The sequence below is a fragment of the Tamandua tetradactyla genome, chromosome 6 (genome assembly GCF_023851605.1).
Source record: "Tamandua tetradactyla isolate mTamTet1 chromosome 6, mTamTet1.pri, whole genome shotgun sequence".
NCBI classification, from domain to species: Eukaryota; Metazoa; Chordata; class Mammalia; order Pilosa; family Myrmecophagidae; genus Tamandua; species Tamandua tetradactyla.
Window position 1 is genome coordinate 20,441,832 of NC_135332.1, and position 9,117 is coordinate 20,450,948.

The 9,117-nt window shown below is 37.1% G+C and overlaps 1 non-coding gene across 1 annotated transcript; it reads left to right on the forward strand.

The window, feature by feature from the left end:
• Positions 1 to 8,926: 8,926 nt before the first annotated feature.
• LOC143689295 (U2 spliceosomal RNA) lies at positions 8,927 to 9,117 on the forward strand. The gene has a single exon (XR_013178737.1). It is a non-coding gene; the product is annotated as a U2 spliceosomal RNA (small nuclear RNA).

Sequence of the window (9,117 nt, forward strand, 5' to 3'; positions counted from 1 at the left end):
ACAATTAGTGAACTGGAGGATGGAACATCTGAATTCCAAAAAGAAACAGAAACTATAGGGAAAAGAATGGAAAAACTTGAGCAGGGGATCAGGGAACTGAATGACAATATGAAGCGCACAAATATACGTGTTGTGGATGTCCCAGAAGGAGAAGAGAAGGGAAAAGGAGGAGAAAAACTAATGGAAGAAATTATCACTGAAAATTTCCCAACTCTTATGAAAGACCTAAATTTGCAGATCCAAGAAGTGCAGCGCACCCCAAAGAGAATAGACCCAAATAGGCGTTCTCCAAGACACTTACTAGTTAGAATGTCAGAGGTCAAAGAGAAAGAGAGGATCTTGAAAGCAGCAAGAGAAAAACAATCTGTCACATACAAGGGAAACCCAATAAGACTATGTGTAGATTTCTCAGCAGAAACCATGGAAGCTAGAAGACAGTGGGATGATATATTTAAATTACTAAAAGAGAAAAACTGCCAACCAAGACTCCTATATCCAGCAAAATTGTCCTTCAAAAATGAAGGAGAAATTAAAACATTTATAGACAAAAAGTCACTGAGAGAATTTGTGACCAAGAGACCAGCTCTGCAAGAAATACTAAAGGGAGCACTAGAGTCAGATACGAAAAGACAGAAGAGAGAGGTATGGAGTAAAGTGTAGAAAGAAGGAAAATCAGATATGATATATATAATACAAAAGCCAAAATGGTAGAGGAAAATATTATCCAAACAGTAATAATACTAAAAGTTAATGGACTGAATTTCCCAATCAAAAGACATAGAATGGCAGAATGGATTACGACCCAGCAATACCACTGCTAGGTATCTACTCAAGGGACTTAAGGGCAAAGACACAGACGGACATTTGCACACCAGTGTTTATAGCAGCATTATCTACAATTGCAAAGAGATGGAAACAGCCAAAATGTTCATCAACAGACGAGTGGCTAAACAAAGTGTGGCGTATACCTACAATGGAATATTATGCAGCGTTAAGACAGACTAAACTTATGAAGCATGTAATAACATGGATGGACCTAGAGAACATTATGCTGAGTGAGTCTAGCCCAAAACTAAAGGACAAATACTGTAAGGTCCCACTGATGTGAACCGACATTCGAGAATCAGCTTGGAATATATCATTGGTAACAGAGACCAGCAGGAGTTAGAAACAGGGTAAGATAATGGGTAATTGGAGCTGAAGGGGTACAGACTGTGCAACAGGACTAGATACAAAAACTCAAAAATGGGCAGCACAATAATACCTAAGTGTAATGTAACTAGGTTGGAACACTGAATGAAGCTGCACCTGAAATATGGTTTTTTGTTTGTTTGTTTGTGTGTTTGTATCTTTTGTTTTTGTTTTTTTCTTTTTCCTTTTTATATATATATTATTAGTATTATTATTTTAATTCTCTTCTCTATATTAACATTCTATATCTTTTTCTGCTGTTTTGCTAGTTCTTTTCCTAAATCGATGCAAATGTACTAAGAAATGATGATCATACATCTATGTGATGATACTAAGAATTACTGAGTGCATTTGTAGAATGGAATGATTTCTAAATGTTGTGTTAATTTCTTTTCTTTTTTTTTATTAATAAAAAAATTAAAAAAAAAAATTCCAACAACTGACTTTAAAGACTTGGAAAAGCTAGTTACCTTGGAAGGGAAAGAGACTCTGAATAGCTAAAAACATCCTAATAGTGAAGAATGAAGTGGGAGGATTAAACCTTCCAGATTTCAAAGCTTATTATAAAGCCACAGTGGTCAAAACAGCATGGTACTGGCACAAAGTTAGAAGTATTGACCAATGGAATCAAATCGAGAGTGCAGAAATAGGCCACTGAATTTATGGTCAACTGCTCTTTAATAAGGCCCCCAAATCCACTGAATTGGGACAAAATATTCTTTTGAATAAATCGGCATGGGAGGACTGGATATCAATAGCCAAAAGAATGAAAGAGAACCCTTTCCTTACACTCTATACAAAAATTAACCAAAGTGGATCAAACACCTAATTATAAGAACCAATACCATAGGGACAGGAGCCGGGATTCTGAAAGTGAAGGGCCCGTGGCGGGTCAGGGTACCTCCTCGCACTGTGCCATGGCCCAGAACCTTGGTGGCTTTGTCTCCTTAATTGACACCACCTTATACTCCATCTACTCTGGCCCCTCATGTGGCTGGAGGACTACCAGAAGGAATAAAACATAAATTGAACTGCTATTGTTCAAGCAGATGTACAGCTGCCAGGGTTAAAAGTGAGGTCTGATGAGAAGGTTGTCACCAACTCTGTGGAAGTAGACATCTTCAGGCTATCAGGTTCTGCAGCGGGTATAAATCAGCTCCCTGTGGAACGATGGCTGGAGAAGAAAGCTCTACAATGCCATAAAAGAGTACTTGTGATGAAAGACAGTGCATGACAATTAATAGTCCCCTTATTTCCCTTCTTAAGTATCAAAAGGACTGTGGAACAAATCACCATTAGGAAGGTTTCATGATTCTCAATGGCTTTCTAAAAATGAGGTTACTTATTTACTGAGTAGATCTACTTATCATTCGGTCTTTACCACTCATGCAAAAAAGTTGTGATATGAAGACCAGCATACTTTGGATTTGGGAAGATCCAAGCCTCTTTTCTCCTTTTCCAAATAAGAGATTTCAGTGAAAAACCACCATGCTGAGCTGTGTCATAGGATTCTTTGAAAATGTTAAAGTTGATAAAACTCTTTGAGAACAAGATACTTTGTGCTCTTTGAGAATAAACAATTCAGCTTAAAAAAAAAAAAAAAGAAGAAGAAGAAGAACAAGTACGATAAAACTCCTAGAAAAAGATATAGGGAAATATCTTCAAAACCTAGTAATAAGGGTAGCTTCCTAAACTTTACATCCAAAGCATAAACAACAAAAGAAAAAAAAAATAGTGAAATGGGAACTCTTCAAGATCAAATGCTTTTGTGCCTCAAGGGACTTTGTAAAAAGTTGAAGAGGCAGCCAACTCAATGGGAAAAAATATTTGGAAATCACATAAGGATAAAGGTTTGACATCTGGTATACATAAAGAAATCATACAGTTCAACAACAAAAGAACAAAAACCCAATTATAAAATGGGCTAAAGATATGACTAGACATTTTTCCAAAGAGCAAATACAGATGGCTAAAAAATTCAAAAAGAGGTGTTCATATTCATTAGCTATAAGGGAAATGCAGATCAAGACTAAAATGAGATACCACCTCACACCTGTAAGAATGGCTGCTATTAAACAACCAGGAAACCACAAATGTTGGAGAGGATGTGAAGAAACTTGAATGTATAATGATACAACTATTATGGAAGACAGTCTGATGATTCCTCAGAAAACTAAATATCGAGTTGCCCTATGACCCGGCAATACCACTAACTCGGTATATACCAAGAAGAGCTGAAAGCAGTGATACCAACAGACATTTGCACACTGATATTCACAGCAGTATTATCCACAATCGCCAAAAGTTGGAAACTATCCAAGGGCCCATAAACAGTTGAATGGGTTAACCAAATGTGGTATATACATATGATGAAATATTACGCAGCAGTAAGATGAAATGATGTCCTGAAGCACATGACAAGATGGATGATGAAACTTGAGAACATAAGGCTGAGTGAAATAAGCTAGACAGAAAAGGGTAGATACTGTATGATTTCCCTTTTGTGACCATGGTAAAGGTAAAGGTAAAGGCGGAGGTTTATAATACAGAGTATAGGGGGCCTAGAAATAAAGGAAGTTAGAGATGGGTGAATGGTTAGCTAATGAGGTTGAACTTAAACGTAAGGGAAGATAGAAGTGGAAGCAGTTCATTAGTGGGTCTATAAGTAATATTGCCATATTGAAGGTGAACATGGTTGAGAGGGGTTGTATAGACCTATGTGTCCCACTGATTAACACAAATATAAATAAGTTCTTGCATGAAGTACTTCAAAGATATGACTCTTGTATAAAGAATGTGTGATATCAGGATATAGGGGGGAAACTGCTATTGCATGCTATGGACTATTTTAACAGGAAAACATCAACAATACCACAGCAATATCAGGGGTAAATAATGGGGGGAAGGGCAAGAGATAAGGGGAGGTTTGGATTTTCTATGTGGTGAGGGTGTGCTTGTTATTTTTCTCTTGGCCACAATGTTATTGTCTAAAATTGAGTGTTGATGGAATGTTGACACTGGACATTGTACATGATGCCCAATGGATGGAGGTGTCTGAAGGATGCACTGACTGAGAAGTAGAAGGTGAATGGTGGTCATATGTATGATTGAATATTGTGCTGCTACAGAAAGGAACAAAGTGTGAGGCGTGCAGTGTTGTGAATGAGCCTGTGGGGCATTTTGTGAGGCAAAATAAGTCAGAAGCAAAATAATAAATAATGTCTCATTTAGAAAATACTTATAAGAAAATTGGAGCCTAGATTGTAAGCTCTTATAGTAGTCACGTCTGGTCTGGAGTGGTTATTGTTATTTCTAGATTTTGAGAGGCTGTGTTATATATGTATACCCTGGCATTTAGAGAAAAAAATGAAGCCTATCAGGTTGGGATTAAGGTAATTTAGAAAACAGGGGTAGGGAAAGCATTGTCTGTATTTTAGAACTTATTCTACTCTATGAGACCAAACGAAGAAAGTTTTATTTTTTCCAGAACCTAAATTTTCTGTAGCACATAATCTATCTCAACCTGTCTAGATAGATCATTTAAACAACACAAACGTATGGAGCCCAGAATGAGAATGAGGGCTTGTAATCCTGTATAGTTTAATGTAATGCCGAGATATCCCAGAGTATGTCAAGCAGATAATCAAGAAGTATTGGCAAAGTCCCTTGAGGGGTAGGAGAAAATATATGGAACTATTAAATTTTACTGCCAGGAAAACCCCTGATATTATGTCAAATATTAGGGACTCCTAAGTCAATAGGCCAAGCCCTTGATCTTGAGGCTTGCTCTTGTGAAGCTTATGTATATAGCGGAGCAACTTAGCCTACCTATAGTTATGCCTAAGAGTTACTTCCAGAGGACCTCTTTTGTTGTTCAAATGTGGCCTCTCTAAGCTCAACTCTGCAAGTGAAATCATTACCCTCCTCCTACATGGGACATGACATCCAGGGGTGAAAGTCTCCCTGGCAACATGGGCTATGACATTCAGGGATGAGCCTGGCTCTGGCACTGAGGGATCAACAATGCCATCCTGACCAAAAGAGGGAAAAGAAGTACAACAAACAAGGTATCAAATGGTTGAGAGAGTTCAAATAGAGTTGAGGGGCTACTCTTATCACAAGATTCAGCTAGATACTGCTACCTATCATAATCTGCCAAACCCCAACCAAAACCATTCCTGCCAACCCTAAAGAATACCTAGGGCTTTATCTAAGATTCTACAAAGGTCTCATGCACTATGATTACTCTCCAGAAACCTACAACCTCCAGATGGGTTCCTAGGCCAGATAAGCCCTGAAACCCAGAGAGACCAGCCTCTGCAGAATATCAATTAGTTCTATCCTGCTATCCCATATTATCGATAGCCCCTTCCACCATGAAAAAGTTAGAATGGGCATAGCCCAAATACCCCTAAAGAGTGGTAGAAAGATCAAAGGTGATGGTGGAGTTATACAGAGAAGGTAGGGTTTAACAAACAAGTATGAGTGCTGAATCATTATATTGATATTTATTTAGTCTTCAGTGTCTTGGAGCAGCTAGAAGTAAAAACCTAAAATTGTATAATTTTAACCCATCCCAAATTCTGAAATCTGTTCTACAACTAATTTTTGTTGTGCGCTTTGAAAGGATTGCTTTTTTGTGTGTAAGTTATTTTTCACAAAAAAGAAAAAAAAAGTTGATTGTCATGATGAATGCACAGCTATATGATGATACTGTGAACCACTGACTGTACACTTAGGACAATTATATTGTATGTGAATATATAACACATCAATACAATTGCATTGAATAAAAAATAAATAAAACAAATTTTTAAAAAAGCAAAGGCTTTTTTATATATAATGTTCAGGAGACTGGTTACCACTTGTGTTGTGGGCAGGTGGACTGGATGGAGAGGCGTAAAGGTAGGTTAAATTATTGATAGTCTTCTAGATCGTGGTTTGAGTAGGGGGTTAATTGGTATTTATGTAATTAAATAAATGAATAAAGAAAAATGGCCAACCATGAACCAACAACAAGAGTGTGTCACCAAGAACTACAAAAATGCACATTGCCTTCTCCTCAGATTAGGTTAGAAGCCCTTAACAACCCCATAGCCTGTGCAAAGCTTGATCACTGCCATTACTATACTGTATTATGTATTGTGTCTGTGTATCCCAATGACCTGAGAGCTCATGGAAAGCAGAGACTTTATTTTCATAATCCTTATATCACCACCATCCACCACAGTGTCTGGCCCATAATTGGTTTCTTTAATAAATAAAATTATACATGCAATATTGATTCGTCTAGGAATTTCAAAGCAACAACAGAAACATCTCAAGGTCTATTGTGGAGAGAGCATGATGGAGAAAAAGATAGCATGAATCAGAAGGAGGTACAATTGACCTAAGAAAATAAAACCTAAATTCTTGGAAAAAAAAATTCCAGTGAACAATTATTTACTGAGGCATCTGTGCATGGAAGTGCATTGTAAATAGAATGTAGAAGACAGTTTCTGCATTAAAGGAGCTTACAATTCATTTAAAGTGTTTAATTATGTTAATTTATTTCTCAAATAGTTGCTTCATTCACACAGTTCAAAAACTTAAAAAAAATTTCTCCTCTCCCCCCATCTCCCAGCTACCCGTTTCCCCTTCTCAAAAGCAACCAATGCTATTTAATTTATTGTGTATCCTTCCAAAAACATGTTTAAGTATATTCAAATACTTATGTAAAGATATTTTTTTCTCCCTTATACAAATGGAAATGTCATAAACATTTATTTGGCATCTTTTTTTTTTTAATTAATAATATATTTCAGACTTCACTCCTGTAGCAGTGCATGTAGGTAGGGCTTCTTTTTTTAATGTTGAATATTATTTCTTTGTATATTTAATAGCAATACAACAATAATGATAATAATAGCAAATACATAATAGCTGATCAATCTAAGATTCTTATATTGGTATATTTAATCCTCTCAACAACTCTTTGTGAAAGGTACAATTATTATTCCCATTTTACAGAGACTGCCACTGAAGCACTGAGTATTTAAATACCTTCTCCAGTGTCACACAAATAGTAAGTGAATGGCAGGTCCAGCTACATAATTTGTGGGTCCTAGTGCAATACGAAAATGCAGCACCCTTTGTTCAAAGATCAGGAAAAATGTGCCATTAAAGGCACTCAAATATAAAACATTTTCCTTTCTTTTCTGCTTTTTCTCTTGACTTGTCACGATGTTTTTCATTTGCTATTTAATGTCATTCAAAATAAAGAAAAATTAAAACTTTAAGTCACTAGCATGAACTTTACTATCTTTGTATTGTGCAATGTCAGTTTTCAGTTTTAGTAGAGCACTTCACTTATGTGAAACACCAAAATTATATGATTTGTGTTTTGTGGCTTATACTTGCACATGTGTTTTATTCTTACTAGAACAGTGGAAATACTGCACAAAACAAACCCAACTGTTCTGATTTCGCTTCTTGACTGGTGCAGATTCTGCCAATCCTCCCTACCTTCAGCTTACTTATTTGTAAAGAAAGACTGCAAGAACTGTGGGTTGTCCTTTCTTTTCCCTTTATGTCATCATTTCATAAGTGGCTGGCTAAGTTAGGAAGATAACATGAGTGAAAAAAGGAGATGACACGGTTCCTTGGTCCTTTTAAGTATCTTAGCTCGCCACCGTCTTTCAGCTTTGGAAGCAAGTGGGGAAAGCACCGCCTCTGGGAGCAGTCAGCATCCGGGTTACTCAGTGATTGATGGACCAGCTTACCTCGCACTGACTTTGAATCTTGCACAATTTCCAGACTATCACGGGTCCACCAATATTCTGTGCTTTCCCGGCATCTCAAACGCTGTAGTTAAATGGGGTGGCAAGGAATGGTGACATTCTAATTGCTTGGATCTCCTCTACTCACACACAATGTCCCATCTGACAAGTTCAAAAATAACATTGTTAAGAATTTTCAGGAAAGATTTTCAAGCTGAACATTGAACCAAGCCGGGGTCCCTTCTGAGCACAGGGGCCTGCGTAATTGCACAGGTCTCAAAGCCCGTGCTGCCCACCCTGGTGATGGAGTGGGGGGTCAAACTATAATTTATTTAACCAGTCTTTTAATGAAGGGCATTTAGGTATTATTTTCCCCATATTTTGCTTACATTGTTTGTTAAAAACCAAACCTGTTAACTGTGTATATACAGGATATCTAAACATTTGGCAGCAGGGAAAATATTATACTTTTTCATTTTATTTAAACGCTCTGACATAATCTTAATTATATTCTGCGTTGAGATTTAAGCCTTCTTCCCCATGCACAACTCTGTGATGATAATGAAGTAAACATCCTCGTGTGTCCAGACTTTTCAGAGAGTATGTCAGTAGGATAAACTTCAAGGCATAACAACGTTACCTATCACATGGTAGGTGCTTAATACATATTTGAGGAATGAATAAACTCTTAGAGGTGGAATTGCTGAATTAAAGGGCATCTGCATTTATAATTTTGATGGCTACTGTCAAATTGTCCTCCAGAGATGTTGTAACAATTTATATTTTCACCAGCAATTTACAAAAATGCCTATTTCCCCAACTGCCTTGCCAACATAATGTGTTGGCAAACTTTATCTTTGTGACCTTAGATGGAAAAAAAAGTTTCTCAGTGGAGTTTCACATGTATGTCTTTTAGCGAAGTTGAGCATCTTTTATTTGAGTCATTCATATTTTTTTTTTGTTAAATTCCATCATATATCGCGTCTCGGCCTTTTGGCTAAGATCAAGTGTAGTATCTGTTCTTATCAGTTTAATGTCTGATACGTCCTCTATCCGAGGACAATATATTAAATGGATTTTTGGAGCTGGGAGATGGAATAGGAGCTTGCTCCGTCCACTCCACTCATCGACCTGGTATTGCAGTACTTCCAGAAACGGTGCACCCCCT